This window comes from Somniosus microcephalus, unplaced genomic scaffold (assembly GCF_052327205.1).
Source record: "Somniosus microcephalus isolate GS21.2 unplaced genomic scaffold, FLI_Smic_1.0 scaffold1292, whole genome shotgun sequence".
NCBI classification, from domain to species: Eukaryota; Metazoa; Chordata; class Chondrichthyes; order Squaliformes; family Somniosidae; genus Somniosus; species Somniosus microcephalus.
Window position 1 is genome coordinate 1 of NW_028226479.1, and position 25,829 is coordinate 25,829.

At 44.9% G+C, this 25,829-nt stretch overlaps 1 long non-coding RNA gene across 1 annotated transcript; it reads left to right on the forward strand.

The window, feature by feature from the left end:
* The first annotated feature begins 14 nt into the window (after nt 1-14).
* On the forward strand, nt 15-25,035 carry LOC147080671 (uncharacterized). The gene is made up of 4 exons (XR_015077149.1): nt 15-418; nt 4,990-5,168; nt 18,417-19,325; nt 23,898-25,035. It is a non-coding gene; the product is annotated as an uncharacterized LOC147080671 (long non-coding RNA).
* The last annotated feature ends 794 nt before the right edge of the window (nt 25,036-25,829 follow it).

The window sequence follows — 25,829 nt, forward strand, 5'->3', positions numbered from 1 at the left end:
ATTAATTGAGCACACCGAAAGAGAAGATCCGAAGCAATGTAGAGGAGACCCCAGGCGGGGTAACATCAGGAAAGATAGAAGAAACAGAGGGGTCCCAGGTGGGGCAGAATTGGAACACCGGAACAGTGAATTGAATTTGAGTAAGGGGTCAGAGGTTGCTCCTTCTCCTCAAAGGAATGGACTGTAAGGAAGGGAGAAATCTTCAAGACTCCCTACTAACTAACGCCCAAGTTGAGAGAGCAATAAGAGCTGGCTAGATTAGTCAACAGCCGATTGTGAGAAGTCAATAAAGAAATAACTATTAGATTCAAAGATGGGTTTTAATTCTTAGACCAGGGACTGACAACAGGCAAGCGGAAAAAGATAGCACAAATGCCAGCAAGGTCGAATATCAAGCATCAAAAGACAAATAGAAATGGTAAGGACTTACAATTGTCACTATAGTTGCAGTATTATTTTGTGTTATAATGACGGTTCTGAAAGCATGCTGTAGGGCAGCTGTGTCCCGAATAGTGCCGGTTGCTACAGTTGATATAATCAATATTAAGCCAGAAACCGAACAGTTAATGCGGGATAATGAACTGATAGCGATAGTAACATACATGTAAAGTTCTTTAGTCATTTGCACAGACTACCACGCCTAGCACAACAAGATAGACAGAGGGGAAAGACGAACTTAGGTACTAAGTTTAAGCCATCAGTTAGGAGTAATCCTGGGGATGGTAAAAGTAGAAGAGAAGTTGGTATCCCTAGCCAAAATCTAAATTTGGTGCAGGACCAACAGGAGGGACTGAAGGGGTTAAAATGAACCCTCTCAGAATAACAACTTTCTTTTATGAAAAAGACTTTCTCATGTGAAAAAGACTTTTGTGCTACTTTCGCTAGTTTTGCAAAAGGACAGTGTGTTGAGAAACTTTGCAAAACAGAGATAAGATGCAGCTGTGGGACAAGACAGAATGTGTGTTAAGCGATAAGAAATGTGCTGCTTTAGCTAAAATTTGTAGACACAGCAGAATATAGGGGTCATGGGAATTTGACCTGTAACCAAAGGCATAGTAAGATGTAACTAACCTTTATTAATACTGAAAAGAATCCATGTGATCAGGTGATTATTGTAATACAATGTGATCAGGTGATTATTGCAATACAATGTGATTGGATGAAAATAGAATAAAAAGCTGTACCAACCAAGAGAGAACGAGAAGGTGCTCGCACAGACCGCGGGGTCTGAGACACTTCTCCCAGAGGATAGATAGAGTTCTCTGCAGCCGAGAGCGAGAGTCCCGAAGGCTGTGTTGCCTGCCCAGTGCCAGGGTTAAGGACATCTCCTCTGGACTGGAGAGAAACTTGGAGTGGGAGGGAGAGGATCCAGTTGTTGTGGTCCATGTTGGTACCAACGACATAGATAGGACAAGGAAGGAGGTTCTGCTGAGGGAGTTTGAGCAGCTAGGGGTCAAATTAAAAAGCAGAACCACAAGGGTAATAATCTCTGGATTATTACCTGAGCCACGAGCGAATTTGGCTAGGACAAATAAAATTAGAGAGTTAAATGCGTGGCTCAAAGACTGGTGTGGGAGAAATGGGTTTTGCTTCCTGGGACACTGGCACCAGTACTGGGGCAGGAGGGAGCTGTTCAGTTGGGACGGGCTTCACTTGGCCAGTGCTGGGACTAGAGTCCTGGCGGATCATATAACTAGGGCTGTAGAGAGGGCTTTAAACTAACTAGTGGGGGGGAGGTTCCTAGAGAGCAAATAATACAAATGACAACAGAGAAGGTCATCGACTTAGGTCGCAGTGGGGAAATTAAAAACCAGAGCATGTCAGGAAGGGGCAGAAGGTATGGAGTAAAAGGTAAAGTAATACAAAGGGCAAAAGCAGGAACTAAGTGTCACAAAACATCTTTGAAAGTTCTCTATCTGAATGCACGTAGCATTCGTAACAAAATAGATGAGTTAATGGCACAAATAACTACATATGGGTATGATCTTGTGGCCATTACAGAGACATGGCTGCAGGGTGACAATGCCTGGGAATTAAACATACCAGGTTATTTAACGATCAGGAAGGACAGGCAGGAAGGAAGGGGAGGTGGGGTGGCTATGTTTATAAAGGAAGGAATCACTGTAATACAGTGAAAGGATATTGGGTCAAAAGATCAGGACAATGAAACAGTTTGGGTGGAGGTAAGGAATAATAAGGGGAAAAAAACACTAGTGGGCGTAGTCCATAGGCCTCTGAACTGTGGCAACTCTGTTGGATGGAGTATCAATCAGGAAATAGTTGAGGCTTGTAATAAGGGAACATCTGTAATTATGGGGGATTTTAACTACCATATTGGACAAATCAAATTGGGCAGGGCTGCCTTGAGAACGAGTTCATTGAGTGTATTAGGGATGGGTTTCTTGAGCAGTATGTAACTGAACCGACCAGGGGGCAAGCAACCTTAGATTTGGTCCTGTGTAACGAGACAGGATTAATTAAAAATGTCCTAGTAAAGGATCCCCTTGGAATGAGTGACCATAACATGGTTGAATTCCATATTCAATTAGAGGGTGAGAAGGTTGGATCTCAAACAAGCGTGCTAAGCTTGAATAAAGGAGACTATGAAGGTATGAGAACGGAATTGAGTAGAGTGGATTGGGAAAATAGATTAAAGGGTAAGACGATACATGATCAGTGGTGTACATTTAAGGAGTTATTTTACAACTTCCAAAAAATATATATTCCACTGAGAAGAAAAGGGTGTAAAAGAAAAGACAGCCATCCGTGGCTAAGTAAAGAAATTAAGGATAGTATTTGACTAAAAACAAGGGCATATAAGGTAGCCAAATCTAGTGGGAGGATAGAGGTTTGGGAAAACTTTAAAAGACAGCAAAAAATAACAAAAAGATTGATTAAGAAAGGGAAGATAGATTATGAAAGTAAATTAGCAAAAAATATAAAAACAGATAGTAAGAGTTTTTATAGTTATATAAAAAGAAAAAGGGTGGCTAAAGTAAATGTTGGTCCCTTAGAGGATGGGACCGGGAAATTAATGGTGGGAAATATGGAGATGGCAAAAACACTGAATGAATATTTTATATCAGTCTTTACAGTAGAAGACACTAAGAATATCCCAACATTGGACAAACAGGGGGCTAAAGGGGGGGAGGAGCTAAACACGATCAAAATCACTAAGGAAGTGGTACTCGGTAAAATAATGGGACTCAAGGCGAATAAATCACCTGGACCTGATGGCTTACATCCTAGGGTCTTGAGGGAAGTGGCGGCAGGGATTGTGGATGCATTGGTAATAATTTTCCAAAACTCCCTGGACTCGGCAATGGTCCCGGCAGACTGGAAAACTGCTAATGTAACACCCTTATTTAAAAAGGGCAGTAGACAGAAGGCTGGAAACTATAGACCGGTTAGCCTAACATCTGTGGTAGGTAAAATTTTGGAGTCCATTATTAAGGAGACAGTAACAGGGCATTTGGATAATCATCATTTAATAGGACAAAGTCAGCATGGTTTTATGAAGGGAAAGTCATGTTTGACAAATTTGCTGGAGTTCTTTGAGGAAGTAACATATAGGGTGGATAAAGGGGAACCAGTGGACGTAGTGTATTTAGACTTCCAAAAGGCATTTGACAAGGTGCCACACAAAGATTATTGCTTAAGATAAAAAATCACGGGATTGGGGGTAATATTCTGGCATGGATAGAGGATTGGCTATCTAACAGAAGGCAGAGAGTTGGGATAAATGGTTCATTCTCAGACTGGCAATCAGTAACTAGTGGTGTTCCGCAGGGGTCAGTGCTGGGTCCCCAACTCTTTACAATCTATATTAATGATTTGGAGGAGGGGACCGAGTGTAACATATCAAAGTTTGCAGATGATACTAAGATGGGGGGGAAAGTAGTCAGTGAGGAGGACGTAAAAAACCTTCAAGGGGACATAGACAGGCTAAGTAAGTGGGCAGAGATTTGGCAGATGGAATACAATACTGGAAAGTGTGAGGTTATGCACTTTGGCAGGAAAAATCGTAGAGCAAGTTATTATCTTAATGGCAAGAAACTGGAAAGTACTGAAGTACAATGGGATCTGGGGGTCCTGGTGCACGAAACTCAAAAGGTTAGTATGCAGGTGCAGCAAGTGATTAAGAAGGCCAATGGAATGTTGGCTTTCATTGCTAGGGGGATAGAATATAAAAATAGGGAGGTATTGCTTCAGTTGTACAAGGTATTGGTGAGACCGCACCTGGAATACTGCGTACAGTTTTGGTGTCCATACTTAAGAAAGGACATACTTGCTCTCGAGTCAGTACAAAGAAGGTTCACTCGGTTAATCCCGGGGATGAGGGGATGGACATATGAGGAGAGGTTGAGTAGATTGGGACTCTACTCATTGGAGTTCAGAAGAACGAAAGGCGATCTTATTGAAACATATAAGATTGTGAAGGGGTTGGATCGGGTGGATGCAGGGAAGATGTTCCCGATGATGGGTGAAACTAGAACTAGGGGGCATAGTCTTAGAATAAGTGGCTGCTCTTTCAAAACTGAGATGGGGAGGAACTACTTCACTCAGAGGGTGGTAGGTCCCTGGAACATGCTGCCCCAAAAAGCTGTAGAAGCTACATCATTACATAAATTTAAAACAGAAATAGACAGTTTCCTAGAAGTAAAGGGAATTAAGGGTTACGGGGAGCGGGCAGGAATTTGGACATGAGTCTAGGTTTGGATCAGTCATGGCCCTGTGGGTAGCGGAGCGGGCCCAAGGGCCGTGTAGCCTGATCCTGCTCCTATTTCATGTGTCTAATTCTGTTAGATGCAGGAGATGGTTCTGTGATCGTGGATTGGCAGTTAGGATCAGATCAGCCATGATCTTATTGAATGGCGGAGCAGGCTTGAGGGGCCGATTGGCCTACTCCTGCTCCTATTTCTTATGTTCTTATGTTTTCTGTTTGTTTTTTTTCAATAAACTGCATCTTTTTACTTTTACACGGTTTAGATGCAAATTTATTTTCACCACAACAAGTTGGCGCTGCGAGCAGGGTACTTCAGAACTGGAAGACCACCTGCACCAGTGAACGGGGCGAGTAGTCAAATCTTGACCGTCCAGAAATTGGATCACTCAGAAGGGCGGTGTGACAGCGACGCAGTACCAAAAGAATCTGGTATCCGTGACGGGTGAGAGATGCAGTTTAAATAGTGGATAAGTTTGAATAGTGGTTAAGTTGATTGACATCTGATGTGTTATTTCGGAATGTAAATGTCTCGAGGACCCATACTGAGCCGGAATTAAGAGGGCAATTGGGCCCCACATGAAGGCCAGAGTTAGTTGGGAATCCGAGACAGACTAAAAGTCTCTCTGTTGTATTGCAGGACGCGACGTATGGTATTAATGTATTAACGGCTACAAGTGAAATAATCACCTCTGACAGCGAGATAGTTACAAGTCAGGACCGCCATCACTAGTGGTGGATGATAGGTAGACCTCTGAGAACGAGTTACTAGGGAGGACCGGAACGCGGTAGTCTAGTATCAAAAATAATACATTATGACAGAAGGCGGAGGCCCAGATTGGGGACCGCCGGGCTCATTGAGTTGGCTGTATGCTGACGATCAGAAAGGTTTGATAGATAAGATGAAAAAGGATGGATGGGATCCGTCTAAGGTACCAGTGTACCAATGAGAATGGTGGGAGACACAAAAGGGAAGTAAGACAAAGAAAGCGGGAGTTTTATTGGTACACCAATTAGTAATGGTCATTCAAAAGACCGAGGAAATTAAAACGAAAATCTACAGGAGCAGGTGACAAAATTAGGGGGAAGAAAATTGGCAAAACTAAAGGATAAACAAAGAGAAAGAAGATGGGGACACCGATGAAAAAAGAGAAACTTAAAGTTTTACTGACATGGAAGTTATTAACATTTGTGCTGAGACAAATAAAACACATGGGCCCAGAAATTCAGTTGCGTTCGCCAGCCGTTAGCGCCATAAGAGGGGTAGATTTCGAGCGCTAGGCACTTAGCGCCCTGGCGCAGGCCGATCTGCACCTACGCCCAACTTCAGTTGACATTTAGCGCCGGCGCAAAGTGTTTGCGCCCGCTCAGCTGCGCGCGCAGCTTATGACGTCATTTCGTCGTGCAACGCTGTTTGTGCGCCCCAAACCGGAACTTCAGTGGCGCCCGCCCAATGTGGGCGTGGCGCTGTTAAGAACTGTGAAGTCGAACGCAGCAGAGGCCCTGCGGGCCTCGGGGAGCGCTAATTAAAGGGCACTCAGACTGGACTATAAAGGCCAGCCATTTTGCTGCAATGACTTTAGTGCTTTGGATTTCTGGACAGAGACCAAGGAACAGACCTTACTGATTTGGGACAACGTAGGAGAGGTATTTTTGGCTTCTGGCCAGAGCTTGGAAATTTGACTCATTGTGATTTCACTGTTTGCAAGTATATTATGGGGGCTGCATGGGGTTCCAACCCTCAGTTTCAGCATTATGTGCGAAAGGCTCGCAGACGCTGTGTGAGAGGGGCAGCCATGCCTAGATGCAGAGGGGCCATCAGGCGTCGGCAACGTAGGCCTTACCCACTCAGGGAATACCGCCAGCAGGTGTCCTATCTCACCATGACTGCCGCGCATTGTGTTAAGAGGCTGCGCTTCAGAAGGGAGGTGATTGCAGAGATCTGCCAGCTGCTTCACAGAGATCTGCGTCCACAGCTGATGTGCAGGACGTCTCTGTCGGTGGAAGTGAAGGTCACGGTGGCTCTGAACTTTTATGCAAGCGGCTCCTTCCAAGCCGCTGCTGGGGACATAGCGAACATCTCCCAGTTCGCCGTGCATCGCTGCATCCGGCAGGTCACCGATGACCTTTTCGCAAGGAGACACCAATTCATCTCCTTCCCCATGACCCTAGAGAGGCAGGAGCAGCGTGCAGTCGGATTTGCCAGGATCGCCGACTTCCCCATGGTGCAGGGCGCCATTGACTGCACGCATGTGGCTATGCGGGCACCTATCGACAATGCCGAGGATTACCGCAACCGGAAGGGCTACCATTCCCTCAATGTACAGCTGGTGTGTGACCACAGGCAGCGCATCCTATCTGTCAATGCCCGCTTTCCAGGAAGCAGCCACGATGCATTTATCCTGCGCCAGACTACTGTGGCTGACATGTTCCAGGCACAGCCTCCCCCAAGGGGATGGCTTATCGGGGACAAGGGCTACCCTTTGTGTACATGGCTCATGACCCCGCTCCGCGCACCCAGGACCCCTGCTGAGGAGGCATACAACGAAAGCCATCAAGCCACAAGGAACATCATAGAGCAAACGATTGGCGTCCTCAAGCAACGGTTCCGCTGCCTGGATCGTTCCGGCGGATCTCTACAGTATTCGCCGGATAGAGTCTCCCAGTTCGTCGTCGTTTGCTGCATGCTGCACAGCCTGGCTATTCGCAGGACTCAGGCACTGCCACCTCACGTTGGACCACCACCTCAGGAGGACGAGCAGGAGGACCATGAGGAGGAGGAGGAGGAGGAGGAGGAGTACCAGCCCAGGAGGGAGCCACAAGGTCCAAGGGCCGTCCGCCGGCGGCTTATTGAACGACACTTCTAGGCCCCCTCTCAGGGAATGGCTTGTGGCAATGAACGCACTTGAATGCAGCCGCTCCGCAAGCCCTCAGCCGGTTAACGCAACAACCACTTGAAACATGACACATGGACAAGCTAAATAAATAAAAAGCTTTATTTAACAAACTCAGGGCCCTTCCCACATGAAACACAAAAACAGACAAGACCCCCAAAAAACAGTCAAAAACATATCTCACTCCCACAACCTGCGGAGGAATAACAAAACTTGTCCATCCAATTGGCCTTCATCCTCGGCCTTACCAAGACAAACCCCCCCATACAGAACACAAACACCCCCATCTAAAAAAACATTTGCCTTCATCTTCGGCCTTACCAAAATAAGCCCCCCCCATACAGAACACAAACACCCCCATATAAAAAAACATCTGGCAACACACTCTACTTGGTGTGCCAAGAGGGCGAGTCCTTGTGCAGGCTTCTCCAGCTCCTGCCCGACCTGCTGCTCCGCCTCAACCTGGGCCCTGTGTGTGTTGCAAGGCTGGGTGAAGGCTCCTGAGGGGCACAATGCGTGACGGAAGATGCCCTTGGGGGTCGGCCTAGACGAGGTCCGGCCCTGGAGGGGCCGGCTGCTGACTGCTGCAGCTGTGGCTGGCCAGCATCAGTCTCTCCAGCAGCTCGTCGCAGCTTTGCTGGGGGAGTGGCAGTGGCGGCTGCAGCAATGGGGGCAAGCTGGCTGATGCCAGGCGCTCGCTGGTCGCCAGAGACACTGGCACTCGGCCGGGCTGGCACTGCAGCAAGCGCAGCAATCTGGTGAAGGCCAGACCGCTGTGCTGCAGCAGCGCGGCGGGTGCCCTGGCGATGCGTCCGTGACACAGCGAGTGTGGCAGAAGTGAGTGCCCGTACTGCCCTGGTCTGTGCCCGCATCAGACCAGCCAGTGTCTGCACGGCACCACTCATGAACTCTCGACTCGCGTCCTGTGCTGCCGCGAGTTGTTCGACACCCCTGGCCTGTGAGTCCCCGAAATCGGCCACACTATGAGCCAGGGACTCAATGGCCTGAGGCAACTGTCCCACAACCCCCATGAACTCGGTGTGGCGCCGCTCCGAGTCCACGGACATTTGATCAAGGAGGCGCACCTCCTGGGCGAGGACCATCTCCGGACTGGAGGCCGGACTCTCCCTCTGGGGAGAAGGCCGCCGAGCTGGCCGACCCTTCCCGCGTGGCTGGACGCCACTGGGCCCAGGAGCTACACCCCCCTGCAACACTTGCCCCCTCTGGGGAGAAGGCAGCTGTGCTGCCCGACCCTTCCCACGTGGCTGGACGCCACTGGGCCCAGGAGCTACACCCCCCTGCAACACTTGCCGCCTCTGGGGAGAAGGCAGCTGTGCTGCCCGACCCTTCCCGTGTGGCTGGAAGCCACTGGGCACAGGAGCTACACCCCCCTGCAACACTTCCCCCTGGCTCTCTTCCAGGCAAGACGTGTCCCCTCCATTGCCATCCCCTGGCGCGGATGAGGGTTCCCCCGATGTGCCGCCTTCCTCTTGGTCCTCGTCGTCCTCCTCTTCCGAGGGACTGACACTCGCAGCTTCAGGGACCTCCTCCTCACCAGCTGAAAGCAGGAAGGCACAAGAGTAGCTTTAGAGTGAGGACAGGGCATCAGCGAGGGAGGCATGAGTGGTGGCACTATGCGCATTGGTGGGACAGTGGCAAAGGATGTAGATCTGAAGCGCAAGGGGAACGAGAGAAGTCCAAACGGTCATGTCCTTACCATTGGGGCCCAGCACAGGGTCGGCATCTCCAATAGCAATGGGGCCAATCACCCGGGCACGCATGAGTCGAGCCACGTGCTCCTCCAGCTCACTGAGCTCCTGGAACTGGACACGGCCTCCCCCGGTGACAGTCCGGCTCTTCAGATTCTGCGCCAGCTTGGCCTGCAAGAGAAAGGACGGCCTCTAAGTACAGTGTGGTGCCCTGTTGTTGTGTGCACTGCCTCCCATGGTGGAATAGCTTGGCCAGTGTGGTGCCCTGTTGTTGTGTGCACTGCCTCCCATGGTCTAATAGCTTGGCCAGTGTGGTGCCCTGTTGTTGTGTGCACTGCCTCCCATGGTCGAATAGCTTGGCCAGTGTGTCAAGTGCAGAAAGTGCTATTGATGATCATGCCAGTGCCATAGCTGCTGGAGGAGGGCTGGCCAATAGGCCTTTGAGGTCCCTTTGCCCATAATGTGAGGTGCACATGCAAGGATGAGGAGGACACTGGAAAGGGTACTCACCCTGACCATCCGAGTGGGGTCGTTAAACTTCTTGCGGCATTGGTCACCAGTCCTGGGGACATCGCTGTTGGCTGTGACCCTCTGGGCGATTTCCCTCCAGGCTCTCCTGTACAGCCTCTTGGGAGCCTTCTTGCCACTGTCCGGGCACAAGATATCTCTGTTCTTCTCCAAACCCCTAAGCAGCACCCTCAAAGCATGGGCAGAGAAGCGCTGCGCTCGCTCACGGGCCCTCTGCATCGTTGCTGGTGCTATTTCTCTCCAGCAGCAGTGTTTAGGCCTAGCTGGAGGGCTGCAGTATCCAGGGCGTGGCAGCAGACCAACTCGACCCTTCCCCCTTTAAGAGCTGGCCGGCATCAGGGTGTCTGCTGTCAATCAAAACATGACCGCACCTGCGCTGCGCCCGGCCTCGGCGGTATGAGTCTGCACCGCCGGCTTAGTGCCTAAAGATAGGGGTGCAACGCCAATTTTAGCGCTCGCCCAAACTCCTTGACCAAAGCTACTGAATATCGGCGAAGTGGCCTCCACTTTCCGGCGGGCACAAACTTTAGCGCCCGCCCGACTTTACCGCCCTAAACGTGGCTATACTGAATTTCTAGGCCATGATTTGCTGAGTGAAAGGAACCTTAAAAAAATGCTGGAATTTCAGTTTGTGTGAAAGTTTTCCTGACTATGAATGTTTAAGAAGTTACAATATTTCTTTTGTCTGATTAGATGTTCTTTAAAAGAAAGATTCTGTTATGTGTGGTTTAGCTCCACCCACTTCTCTGTGTTAAAAGCATTAAAAAACTTTTGCCTTGTCTTGGATTTTGGAAGCATGTGTGAATAAGATTGTGCCCCAAGAATTGAAAAAAACCTTTGAACTAATTTAAGTTTAGCTGGTGTGTAAAAACTGAGAAGAGCAACAAAAAGTTTGTTTCGTAAAAGATTAGGTTTCAGTCTAAGATTTAACCTTGGAGTCACGATTGCTATGTGTAATGATCAGTAACCTGTCATTCTGGAATGGTACACTAGGTGGTGATGTATGTATATGATAGTGGGCTACCCACGATGCACTAGGCTACCCACAAGGCAGCAGTCAAGATGGATGCCTCTACAGATGCTGTACCTAATCCACATGTGCTCAATAAAGTGTCTAGCAAAAGCTAGCTGTTCTTAATAAAAACGACTAGTTATTAATGAACATAACATGGTACCAGGATTGGTATGATCTGCTGAATATTGTGCAACATGACATGGAGAATTTGAAGGCACCAGAGCGTTTGAAACTCACAGGAAATATCGACTACTATTGGCAGACTTTTAAACAACAATTCGAACTCTGCATTGCTGCCATCGGGTACGGTATGAAGCCAGACGCAAGGAAAATAGCGTTGCTGCTCATGGTTGCAGGCCGACAGGCGATAGAGGTATTTAATACATTTGTATTTAATCCAGAGGAGAACAGAGAAAAATTAGACGATGTGCTAAAGAAGTTTGATACACATTGTTCTCCCAAAAAGAATGAAACCTATGAGAGGTACATCTTCTGTTCTCGGACACAGCAGCAAAATGAGACTTTTGATAGCTTTATGACTGATCTGAAACTGAAAGCACAGACATGTAATTTCTCTGAGCTGAAAGCATCCATGATTCGTGACCAGATTGTGTTTGGTATTCATGATAAAAAAAGTCAGGGAACGTCTGTTGAGAGAAACCGAACTAACATTGCAAATTGCTGTGAAAATATGCCAAGCCAGTGAGCTAGCTCGAAAGCACGCGAAGACTTTCAATGAAATCAATAATGATGCGATTGTAATGAGTGATAATGCTGCTGTTGGTGCTGTGTCCTACAAGGGGAAGAAACATGGGCAGAACAGAAATGAAAAGCAATCGGAGGATGAAATGTTTAATTGTAAATGCTGTGATTACAAACACCAGTTAAGACAATGCCCAGCATTTGGAAAAATGTGCACAAAGTGTAATGGAAAGAATCACTTTGCTAAACAATGCTTTTCAAAAGTAAAAACAAAGAAAGGGCACCGAGTTAATGTGATTGAGGACACTGATTTAAGTGAGACATGTTTTGTAGGAATGGTGTCATGTGACAATATCAAAAAGGATACAGAAAATGTGCAGCCCTCAGGAATTAACAATGCTGAACATAAAGTTAATGCAGTAACAGAGGACAAATGGATGATCCCACTGCAGGTAAATGGAGCATTAGTTACATTGAAACTAGACACTGGGGCAAAAGCAAACTTAATCAGTATGAGTGACATTAACAATATGAAAGAAAAGCCCAAAATACAGAAAAAGTCAGTACTACTGAAGGACTATAATGGACAGAAAATAGATAGCTTAGGTGTATGCAGACTTAAAGTGACAGTCAAAGACAAAGTGCATCATCTCATGTTTTCTGTTGTGTCTGAAGGACTTGATTCACTACTGGGTGACAAAGCTTGTGAGGACTTAGAACTGGTCAAGAGAGTCTACCGTATAAACTGTGCCATAAGCAGACCAGATGACTCGGTGGATTCTGTAGTGAATAATTTCCAGGATGTGTTCAAAGGATTTGGAGTTCTACCATTCACTTACAAGATCCAACTAAAGGAGGATGCTCAGCCAGTGGTACATGCTCCACGAAGAGTTCCAGCACCCCGCGTGACCGGCTCAAGAATGAACTGGACAGAATGACCACACTAGGAGTCATCAGGAAAGTCGAAGAGCCAACAGACTGGGTTAACTCCATGGTATGTGTAAAGAAAAAGAACAATGATCTAAGAATATGCATGGATCCAAAGGACTTAAATGCAAACATAAAACGTGAACACTACCAGATTCCCAAGCGAGAAGAAATCACCAGTGAAATGTCAGGTGCCAGATACTTTACAAAGCTCGATGCCTCACAAGGATTTTGGCAACTAAAACTGGATGAAGAGAGCACCAAATACTGTACCTTCAACACACCATTTGGCAGGTATTGTTTCCTCAGAATGCCTTTCGGGATAATATCTGCATCTGAAATCTTTCATAGAGCGATGGAACACATAATTGAAGGTCTGGAAGGAGTTCGGGTCTATGTTGATGACATCATCATCTGGGGCTCCACACTGAAAGAACACAATGAGAGACTGACTAAAGTGCTACAGAGCATACGCCGGAATGGACTGAAGCTCAACAAAGCCAAGTGTCAGTTTGGCGTCCAGAAAGTCACTTTCTTAGGAGATAATCTATCTGGTAAAGGAATAGAGCCAGATATGGAAAAAGTAAACGCCATACTCAAAATGCCCCGACCCACTGACAAAAAAGGAGTGCTACGCATCATGGGGATGATAAACTTCATTGGAAAGTTCATTCCTAACTTGTCAGCCAAGACAGCCTGTCTGCGAGATCTGCTACGTAAAACAAATGAGTTTGCATGGACAGAAATACATGAACAAGAGTGGATAAAGCTCAAAACAGTGCTGACAACCACATCTGTACTCACCTTCTTTGACCCAACAAAAAGAATCAAAGTGTCAATGGATGCATCAAAAGATGGCCTAGGTGTGGTCTTGCTACAAGCAGAGGGTGAAGATTGGAAGCCTGTTGCCTATGCCTCCAGGTCTATGACTGATACTGAGTGTCAATACGCCCAGATTGAAAAGGAATGTCTAGGCTTGGTAGTTGGACTAGAAAAGTTTCATGGCTACATATATGGACTTCCCACCTTCACAGTTGAGACAGACCACAGCTCATTGGTTGCCATCAAAAAAAAAAATCTGAATGAGATGTCTCCAAGGATTCAACGACTCATGATGAAGCTGCAAAGATATGACTTTGAACTGATCTACACACCAGGCAAATGCATAGTGTTAGCAGATGCACTATCCCGAGCACCCACAATGAGTCATGTGAGCTCTACTGAAGAAGACGTGGATGTTCATGTGAGTATGGTCACTGCTGCGCTGCCCATGTCAGACACAAAATCAAAGCAAATAGCAGAAGAAACAGTAAAAGATACAGTATTACAAACAGTAATAGAGAACATTCATCATGGTTGGCCAAAAGGTTCCTGTCCAAAATATTTTCACATAAGGTCAGAATTGAGTGTCGCAAGTGGACTACTACTAAAACAGAACAGAATAGTCATTCCACAGGCTCTACATCAAGACATGCTCAAAAGGATTCATGAGGGACACCTCGGAATTGAAAAATGCAAAAGGAGAGCAAGAGACACTGTTTATTGGCCTGGCATAAATAAGGACATTGAGAACATGATAGGCAAATGTGAGACATGTCAGAAACACCAAAACAAACAAGCAAAGGAACCAATGATAGTAGCTGACATACCAACAGCACCATGGCAAAAGGTTGGTATGGACCTTTTTCATTTAAATGGTAAAGACTATCTAATAGTGATTGACTACTATTCTAACTATCCTGAGATGGTGCTGCTCTCAAGCACCACAGCAAGCAGTTTCATAATGCATGTGAAATCCATCTTCACCAGACATGGAATTCCCAGGATTGCCATTAGGAACAATGGTCCGTGCTTCAACTGTAAAGAGTGGCAACAGTTTGCAGCACATTATGACTTTCAACACATCACATCCAGTCCTTTGTATGCTCAGTCGAATGGTAAGGCAGAGAAAGGTGTTCAAGTTCTCAAGCAGCTACTGAAGAAAGTGACAGAAAGCAAGTCTGATCCGTATCTCACCCTGCTGACCTACCGAGCCTCACCTTTAGACTCTGGTTCTTCACCTGCTGAACTCCTAATGGGTTGCAAGTTGCGTACCACGCTACCCTGCTGTGCAAAAGAAAAGCAGTGTAAGGAACTGAGACAGAGACTTCAACTGTTAAAGCTGAAACAGAAATCATACTGTGGCACGGTGGCATAGTGGTTAGCACTGTTGCCTCACAGCGCCAGAGACCCGGGTTCGAATCTGGCCTCGGGTGACTGTCTGTGTGGAGTTTGCACATTCTCCCCGTGTTTGCGTGGGTTTCCACCGGGCACTCCGGTTTCCTCCCACAGTCCAAAGATGTGCGGGTTAGGTTGATTGGCTATGATAAATTGACCCTTAGTGTTAGGGGGATTAAATACGTGGGGTTACGGGGATAGAGTGGGATATGTGTTGGTGTATGGGTTACGGGGATCGGGTGGGATATGTGTCGGCTCGATGGGCCGAAATGGCCTCTATCTGCACTGTGGGGTTTCTGTGATTCTGTGATACTATGACAAGTCATCCAAAACTCTGAAACCATTGACAAGGGATGATGTTGTCAGGATTGAGGATCCGGTGCATGGAACAGGAAAGCTACAGTTCTTGAGGAAGTAGGACCAAGGTCATACACTGTTAGAACTGAGGAAGGACAGATTCTCAGGAGGAACCGCCATTCCCTCCTAAAAACACAAGAGACTATCGAAGAGCAAATCGATGACAATCACAGAATCACAGAAACCCCACAGTGCAGATAGAGGCCATTTCGGCCCATCGAGCCTGCACCGACACATATCCCACCCGATCCCCGTAACCCCTACATCAACACATATCCCACCCTATCCCCGTAACCCCACGTACTTAATCCCCCTAACACTAAGGGTCAATTTATCATAGCCAATCAACCTAACCCGCACATCTTTGGCCGCAACTGAATCTTGTCACTCACCACCAGAACAATCTAACACAAATACACATACAGGCTCTCATGAAAACACATCAGACTTACCTGTGCTGAGAAGATCCACACGTGAAGTAAAAAAGCCTGATAGACTTAATCTTTGAGTACAAAGAAAACTACATTGAAAATGTATTGACTGTTGAAGATGTTTATGTTGTTATTGATTGATATTGATTGATACTGATTTTGTTTAACCTCAACGAAAGGGGGATGTAATGATCAGTAACCTGTCATTCTGGAATGGTACACTAGGTGGTGCTGTATGTATATAAGAGTGGGCTACCCACAATGCACTAGGCTACCCACAAGGCAGCAGTCAAGATGGATGCCTCTACAGATACTGTACCTAGTCCACATGTGCTCAATAAAGTGTCTCGCAAAAGCTAGCTGTTCTTAATAAAAACGACTAATTATTAATGAACATAACACGTTTAAAAACGTTTGTTTTGTCTTGGATTTTGGAAGCATGTGCGAATAAGATTGTGCTCCAAGAATTGAAAAAAACTTTGAACTAATTTAAGTTTAGCTGGTGTGTAAAAACTGAGAAGAGCAACAAAAAGTTTGTTTAATAAAAGATTAAGTTTCAGTCTAAGATTTAACCTTGGAGTCACGGTTGCTGTGGTGAAATCTTCTAAAGCAGTTTGATTTGATAAGAAAATATGATGTAATTTACTGTTTTCTGCAAGAATGTGCTATTTTGTTTTGTTTCTCTGTCCATAGTTTTACAAAAGATAAGCTTCTGCCTTAAGTTACAGTTGCCAATGTGCTTGGAAGAAAATTAATTTGAATGTTTACAAGATCTGGATTAAATTGGAGTTATGAGATTAATTAACCTATTAAAACCAGACTTTCATTGTGGCCACAGTGAAATTTTGGTTGGTGTAAATTTGTGTAGACCGCATTGAATAAGATAACTCCGCTCCGCAAGAACATCCGATAGTTACAGAGTTCCTTACAAAGACTTACTTAGCTTGTGAACTTTGCTCAATCCCGTCCTTCTTCACTGTCCATATTACCTCCGTGTTCGTGTTTAGTTAAAGTGTGAAAACACAACTGTCTTTCGATCAGGAAAGTTCTTTTTTTTGATTTACGTGAATTGACGCAGTTGCGTGCATTTGATAATGTTTTGCTCCACCTTCTTAAAAATCCTGCAAAGGAGTTAACCCTTTCCACTGACAGCTGTTTAAGTTCACCAAGCAACAACTTTAGTATGAAATCTAAAGATATTGGACATTATTAAATTTACGTTTCTTAATTTTAAGTTATTATTTCACCACAGTGACAGAGGGAAAATTAAGATTTGATAAATTAACCCCTTGGGCTCTAAGCAGAGTCACAATGGATTCCCTTCTTTCTTTTGTTATATGGAAGTTACCTTGTAAACTAATTGCAGCACTTCTGTCTCTAATGTTAAAAACACTGTTTAAGCTATCTAGCCTAAGAATCACTTGTTTCTGAAATTGGAAATGGAAGATAAATTGATAGAGATGAAATTGAATATTGACAAAACCTGTCAGTTCAACTGTACTGCTATTTGGATTTTGGGATAATTTTGAAATGACAAAATGGACTCAGGCACTATATATTTGGTTACTTTTGGGAAAATAAAAGATCCTCTAAAAATAATGATAATAAAATGTGTTAATAACTTGGATCAAGTGAGAATGTTTGATCTATGTTTTCTATCTTAAATATTGTACTGGACAGTAAAGTTTTTCCAGGACTCATGAATAAGATATGAATGGTAATTAAAGGAAAGTGATTGAGATTGTAAAATTAAAACAGGAGAATTACACTACTGAATGAGAACTTGCAAAATGCTCTCAGGCAGTTTAAAAGAGCAGAAACAAAACTGAAAATAAAATCAGTCTGAACTCGATGACCTGAAACAAGAAGAAAATAATTTGAACGACTGCTTACTAAATCTCCAGGTAGATTGCCAGACCAAGGAAGAACTGGTTTCAGACTTGGAGAATAAATTAATGAAGTCAAAGCAGAATGAAAATTCTCTTGCCTCCCTTCTAGCTGAAAAGGAAGATGCTTTACTTGAAAAAGTTGACAGGTTAAAGCAGTTTTCGGAAAACATTGAGAAAAGTCAGGCAACAATAGAGACCGTGGAAAAAGAAAAGTTGAATCTTGAGAATAACTTTAAGCAACAGATTATGCTTTTGGAGAGCCTAATAGCTGAGAAAACTGCATTAGTGAAAGCACAACTACAGGAAAGAGCACTTCAGGAGAAAGAAATGGAAGAGATTAATGTAGGGCTAGTTACTGCTAAAAATCAGCTTGAAATCAAGCAGGCTGAAGTGGCCAGGTTACAGGCAGAGGGCCAAGAGCTCAGCTCAAAGCTTAAATAGCAGCAAGTAAGACCTTGAAAAAGTATTCAGCCATTAGACGACTACAATCTTTTGATAAGATACCTGAAAGTCCGAGAAAGGCTTGTATCGAATGGCATGTGTGGCATGATATTGAGATACCGGCATGAGTGTGCAAATGTGATTTGTTACATATGAGGTAATTGCCATCCAGGAATGTATGGTGAATCTGCACTGAAGAACAGGTCTCAGACATGCTCAGTTACTTGACAACAGCAAGACATGAAAGGGGTAATGTGGCTCAGGAGAGCGAGACAACTTTTAAAGCATACTCCATTGAGAAACTATCTAATTAATGAAACAATCAGAATAGAGTTAAACACATGGGTACCTGTTAGAGGGATTAAAGTTGAAGTGGAGAGTTGCATGGGATCTGGATTGGTACAATCGAGGGCTAAGGAGAAATCATGATTAGTAAGAATTATCCACAAGATGGATACGAGCAAAAGAGAGATCTGGAGAATCTTTTAAATCCATGATTTGTTGATTAGATGTTGAACTGTAATGTATTTGATATGATTGTAAGACTGAATTTAACTGTGACTGTAATAATTGTGTTTTGTAGGTAACAGAGCGTGGGGAAAAACCAGTATGAATCCAGTATGAGGTGATTTTAGTGGTGCCTCCTGTGTCACTACTACTGCAATTACCATGCTTTACGGGTCTAACAGGACCTGTCTCATCAACCAACACGTTTTTAAGTATGAGCTACACAATTATGTGGCACAATTCAGATACTCGGATATGACATTCCCCTGTTGTTTGTGGATTTCAGTGAGCTCATGATGCGACTGAACTCCTCCTTAAAGCATTTTTATGTTTTGGAGCAAGACAACTCGAGAATAGATATTGAAATTGACAGCATAGGGGACAACTCACATTGATTGGGTATTGGGCTTAATACATCAGCACACCCTTAGGTTTGTATTATTTCACATGCTGTGGTAGTTATCCAACTTGTAATGCTAGTGTATTTGATATATGTAACGTGTGTAGTAAGACTTTGATACATAAGCCAATTGGGTACTCATGCCCATGACTGACAAGCACTAACATATTAATTGAGCACACCGAAAGAGAAGATCCGAAGCAATGTAGAGGAGACCCCAGGCGGGGTAACATCAGGAAAGATAGAAGAAACAGAGGGGTCCCAGGTGGGGCAGAATTGGAACACCGGAACAGTGAATTGAATTTGAGTAAGGGGTCAGAGGTTGCTCCTTCTCCTCAAAGGAATGGACTGTAAGGAAGGGAGAAATCTTCAAGACTCCCTACTAACTAACGCCCAAGTTGAGAGAGCAATAAGAGCTGGCTAGATTAGTCAACAGCCGATTGTGAGAAGTCAATAAAGAAATAACTATTAGATTCAAAGATGGGTTTTAATTCTTAGACCAGGGACTGACAACAGGCAAGCGGAAAAAGATAGCACAAATGCCAGCAAGGTCGAATATCAAGCATCAAAAGACAAATAGAAATGGTAAGGACTTACAATTGTCACTATAGTTGCAGTATTATTTTGTGTTATAATGACGGTTCTGAAAGCATGCTGTAGGGCAGCTGTGTCCCGAATAGTGCCGGTTGCTACAGTTGATATAATCAATATTAAGCCAGAAACCGAACAGTTAATGCGGGATAATGAACTGATAGCGATAGTAACATACATGTAAAGTTCTTTAGTCATTTGCACAGACTACCACGCCTAGCACAACAAGATAGACAGAGGGGAAAGACGAACTTAGGTACTAAGTTTAAGCCATCAGTTAGGAGTAATCCTGGGGATGGTAAAAGTAGAAGAGAAGTTGGTATCCCTAGCCAAAATCTAAATTTGGTGCAGGACCAACAGGAGGGACTGAAGGGGTTAAAATGAACCCTCTCAGAATAACAACTTTCTTTTATGAAAAAGACTTTCTCATGTGAAAAAGACTTTTGTGCTACTTTCGCTAGTTTTGCACAAAGGACAGTGTGTAGAGAAACTTTGCAAAACAGAGATAAGATGCAGCTGTGGGACAAGACAGAATGTGTGTTAAGCGATAAGAAATGTGCTGCTTTAGCTAAAATTTGTAGACACAGCAGAATATAGGGGTCATGGGAATTTGACCTGTAACCAAAGGCATAGTAAGATGTAACTAACCTTTATTAATACTGAAAAGAATCCATGTGATCAGGTGATTATTGTAATACAATGTGATCAGGTGATTATTGCAATACAATGTGATTGGATGAAAATAGAATAAAAAGCTGTACCAACCAAGAGAGAACGAGAAGGTGCTCGCACAGACCGCGGGGTCTGAGACACTTCTCCCAGAGGATAGATAGAGTTCTCTGCAGCCGAGAGCGAGAGTCCCGAAGGCTGTGTTGCCTGCCCAGTGCCAGGGTTAAGGACATCTCCTCTGGACTGGAGAGAAACTTGGAGTGGGAGGGAGAGGATCCAGTTGTTGTGGTCCATGTTGGTACCAACGACATAGATAGGACAAGGAAGGAGGTTCTGCTGAGGGAGTTTGAGCAGCTAGGGGTCAAATTAAAAAGCAGAACCACAAGGGTAATAATCTCTGGATTATTACCTGAGCCACGAGCGAATTTGGCTAGGACAAATAAAATTAGAGAGTTAAATGCGTGGCTCAAAGACTGGTGTGGGAGAAATGGGTTTTGCTTCCTGGGACACTGGCACCAGTACTGGGGCAGGAGGGAGCTGTTCAGTTGGGACGGGCTTCACTTGGCCAGTGCTGGGACTAGAGTCCTGGCGGATCATATAACTAGGGCTGTAGAGAGGGCTTTAAACTAACTAGTGGGGGGGAGGTTCCTAGAGAGCAAATAATACAAATGACAACAGAGAAGGTCATCGACTTAGGTCGCAGTGGGGAAATTAAAAACCAGAGCATGTCAGGAAGGGGCAGAAGGTATGGAGTAAAAGGTAAAGTAATACAAAGGGCAAAAGCAGGAACTAAGTGTCACAAAACATCTTTGAAAGTTCTCTATCTGAATGCACGTAGCATTCGTAACAAAATAGATGAGTTAATGGCACAAATAACTACATATGGGTATGATCTTGTGGCCATTACAGAGACATGGCTGCAGGGTGACAATGCCTGGGAATTAAACATACCAGGTTATTTAACGATCAGGAAGGACAGGCAGGAAGGAAGGGGAGGTGGGGTGGCTATGTTTATAAAGGAAGGAATCACTGTAATACAGTGAAAGGATATTGGGTCAAAAGATCAGGACAATGAAACAGTTTGGGTGGAGGTAAGGAATAATAAGGGGAAAAAAACACTAGTGGGCGTAGTCCATAGGCCTCTGAACTGTGGCAACTCTGTTGGATGGAGTATCAATCAGGAAATAGTTGAGGCTTGTAATAAGGGAACATCTGTAATTATGGGGGATTTTAACTACCATATTGGACAAATCAAATTGGGCAGGGCTGCCTTGAGAACGAGTTCATTGAGTGTATTAGGGATGGGTTTCTTGAGCAGTATGTAACTGAACCGACCAGGGGGCAAGCAACCTTAGATTTGGTCCTGTGTAACGAGACAGGATTAATTAAAAATGTCCTAGTAAAGGATCCCCTTGGAATGAGTGACCATAACATGGTTGAATTCCATATTCAATTAGAGGGTGAGAAGGTTGGATCTCAAACAAGCGTGCTAAGCTTGAATAAAGGAGACTATGAAGGTATGAGAACGGAATTGAGTAGAGTGGATTGGGAAAATAGATTAAAGGGTAAGACGATACATGATCAGTGGTGTACATTTAAGGAGTTATTTTACAACTTCCAAAAAATATATATTCCACTGAGAAGAAAAGGGTGTAAAAGAAAAGACAGCCATCCGTGGCTAAGTAAAGAAATTAAGGATAGTATTTGACTAAAAACAAGGGCATATAAGGTAGCCAAATCTAGTGGGAGGATAGAGGTTTGGGAAAACTTTAAAAGACAGCAAAAAATAACAAAAAGATTGATTAAGAAAGGGAAGATAGATTATGAAAGTAAATTAGCAAAAAATATAAAAACAGATAGTAAGAGTTTTTATAGTTATATAAAAAGAAAAAGGGTGGCTAAAGTAAATGTTGGTCCCTTAGAGGATGGGACCGGGAAATTAATGGTGGGAAATATGGAGATGGCAAAAACACTGAATGAATATTTTATATCAGTCTTTACAGTAGAAGACACTAAGAATATCCCAACATTGGACAAACAGGGGGCTAAAGGGGGGGAGGAGCTAAACACGATCAAAATCACTAAGGAAGTGGTACTCGGTAAAATAATGGGACTCAAGGCGAATAAATCACCTGGACCTGATGGCTTACATCCTAGGGTCTTGAGGGAAGTGGCGGCAGGGATTGTGGATGCATTGGTAATAATTTTCCAAAACTCCCTGGACTCGGCAATGGTCCCGGCAGACTGGAAAACTGCTAATGTAACACCCTTATTTAAAAAGGGCAGTAGACAGAAGGCTGGAAACTATAGACCGGTTAGCCTAACATCTGTGGTAGGTAAAATTTTGGAGTCCATTATTAAGGAGACAGTAACAGGGCATTTGGATAATCATCATTTAATAGGACAAAGTCAGCATGGTTTTATGAAGGGAAAGTCATGTTTGACAAATTTGCTGGAGTTCTTTGAGGAAGTAACATATAGGGTGGATAAAGGGGAACCAGTGGACGTAGTGTATTTAGACTTCCAAAAGGCATTTGACAAGGTGCCACACAAAGATTATTGCTTAAGATAAAAAATCACGGGATTGGGGGTAATATTCTGGCATGGATAGAGGATTGGCTATCTAACAGAAGGCAGAGAGTTGGGATAAATGGTTCATTCTCAGACTGGCAATCAGTAACTAGTGGTGTTCCGCAGGGATCAGTGCTGGGTCCCCAACTCTTTACAATCTATATTAATGATTTGGAGGAGGGGACCGAGTGTAACATATCAAAGTTTGCAGATGATACTAAGATGGGGGGGAAAGTAGTCAGTGAGGAGGACGTAAAAAACCTTCAAGGGGACATAGACAGGCTAAGTAAGTGGGCAGAGATTTGGCAGATGGAATACAATACTGGAAAGTGTGAGGTTATGCACTTTGGCAGGAAAAATCGTAGAGCAAGTTATTATCTTAATGGCAAGAAACTGGAAAGTACTGAAGTACAATGGGATCTGGGGGTCCTGGTGCACGAAACTCAAAAGGTTAGTATGCAGGTGCAGCAAGTGATTAAGAAGGCCAATGGAATGTTGGCTTTCATTGCTAGGGGGATAGAATATAAAAATAGGGAGGTATTGCTTCAGTTGTACAAGGTATTGGTGAGACCGCACCTGGAATACTGCGTACAGTTTTGGTGTCCATACTTAAGAAAGGACATACTTGCTCTCGAGTCAGTACAAAGAAGGTTCACTCGGTTAATCCCGGGGATGAGGGGATGGACATATGAGGAGAGGTTGAGTAGATTGGGACTCTACTCATTGGAGTTCAGAAGAACGAAAGGCGATCTTATTGAAACATATAAGATTGTGAAGGGGTTGGATCGGGTGGATGCAGGGAAGATGTTCCCGATGATGGGTGAAACTAGAACTAGGGGGCATAGTCTTAGAATAAGTGGCTGCTCTTTCAAAACTGAGATGGGGAGGAACTACTTCACTCAGAGGGTGGTAGGTCCCTGGAACATGCTGCCCCAAAAAGCTGTAGAAGCTACATCATTACATAAATTTAAAACAGAAATAGACAGTTTCCTAGAAGTAAAGGGAATTAAGGGTTACGGGGAGCGGGCAGGAATTTGGACATGAGTCTAGGTTTGGATCAGTCATGGCCCTGTGGGTAGCGGAGCGGGCCCAAGGGCCGTGTAGCCTGATCCTGCTCCTATTTCATGTGTCTAATTCTGTTAGATGCAGGAGATGGTTCTGTGATCGTGGATTGGCAGTTAGGATCAGATCAGCCATGATCTTATTGAATGGCGGAGCAGGCTTGAGGGGCCGATTGGCCTACTCCTGCTCCTATTTCTTATGTTCTTATGTTTTCTGTTTGTTTTTTTTCAATAAACTGCATCTTTTTACTTTTACACGGTTTAGATGCAAATTTATTTTCACCACAACAAGTTGGCGCTGCGAGCAGGGTACTTCAGAACTGGAAGACCACCTGCACCAGTGAACGGGGCGAGTAGTCAAATCTTGACCGTCCAGAAATTGGATCACTCAGAAGGGCGGTGTGACAGCGATGCAGTACCAAAAGAATCTGGTATCCGTGACGGGTGAGAGATGCAGTTTAAATAGTGGATAAGTTTGAATAGTGGTTAAGTTGATTGACATCTGATGTGTTATTTCGGAATGTAAATGTCTCGAGGACCCATACTGAGCCGGAATTAAGAGGGCAATTGGGCCCCACATGAAGGCCAGAGTTAGTTGGGAATCCGAGACAGACTAAAAGTCTCTCTGTTGTATTGCAGGACGCGACGTATGGTATTAATGTATTAACGGCTACAAGTGAAATAATCACCTCTGACAGCGAGATAGTTACAAGTCAGGACCGCCATCACTAGTGGTGGATGATAGGTAGACCTCTGAGAACGAGTTACTAGGGAGGACCGGAACGCGGTAGTCTAGTATCAAAAATAATACATTATGACAGAAGGCGGAGGCCCAGATTGGGGACCGCCGGGCTCATTGAGTTGGCTGTATGCTGACGATCAGAAAGGTTTGATAGATAAGATGAAAAAGGATGGATGGGATCCGTCTAAGGTACCAGTGTACCAATGAGAATGGTGGGAGACACAAAAGGGAAGTAAGACAAAGAAAGCGGGAGTTTTATTGGTACACCAATTAGTAATGGTCATTCAAAAGACCGAGGAAATTAAAACGAAAATCTACAGGAGCAGGTGACAAAATTAGGGGGAAGAAAATTGGCAAAACTAAAGGATAAACAAAGAGAAAGAAGATGGGGACACCGATGAAAAAAGAGAAACTTAAAGTTTTACTGACATGGAAGTTATTAACATTTGTGCTGAGACAAATAAAACACATGGGCCCAGAAATTCAGTTGCGTTCGCCAGCCGTTAGCGCCATAAGAGGGGTAGATTTCGAGCGCTAGGCACTTAGCGCCCTGGCGCAGGCCGATCTGCACCTACGCCCAACTTCAGTTGACATTTAGCGCCGGCGCAAAGTGTTTGCGCCCGCTCAGCTGCGCGCGCAGCTTATGACGTCATTTCGTCGTGCAACGCTGTTTGTGCGCCCCAAACCGGAACTTCAGTGGCGCCCGCCCAATGTGGGCGTGGCGCTGTTAAGAACTGTGAAGTCGAACGCAGCAGAGGCCCTGCGGGCCTCGGGGAGCGCTAATTAAAGGGCACTCAGACTGGACTATAAAGGCCAGCCATTTTGCTGCAATGACTTTAGTGCTTTGGATTTCTGGACAGAGACCAAGGAACAGACCTTACTGATTTGGGACAACGTAGGAGAGGTATTTTTGGCTTCTGGCCAGAGCTTGGAAATTTGACTCATTGTGATTTCACTGTTTGCAAGTATATTATGGGGGCTGCATGGGGTTCCAACCCTCAGTTTCAGCATTATGTGCGAAAGGCTCGCAGACGCTGTGTGAGAGGGGCAGCCATGCCTAGACGCAGAGGGGCCATCAGGCGTCGGCAACGTAGGCCTTACCCACTCAGGGAATACCGCCAGCAGGTGTCCTATCTCACCATGACTGCCGCGCATTGTGTTAAGAGGCTGCGCTTCAGAAGGGAGGTGATTGCAGAGATCTGCCAGCTGCTTCACAGAGATCTGCGTCCACAGCTGATGTGCAGGACGTCTCTGTCGGTGGAAGTGAAGGTCACGGTGGCTCTGAACTTTTATGCAAGCGGCTCCTTCCAAGCCGCTGCTGGGGACATAGCGAACATCTCCCAGTTCGCCGTGCATCGCTGCATCCGGCAGGTCACCGATGACCTTTTCGCAAGGAGACACCAATTCATCTCCTTCCCCATGACCCTAGAGAGGCAGGAGCAGCGTGCAGTCGGA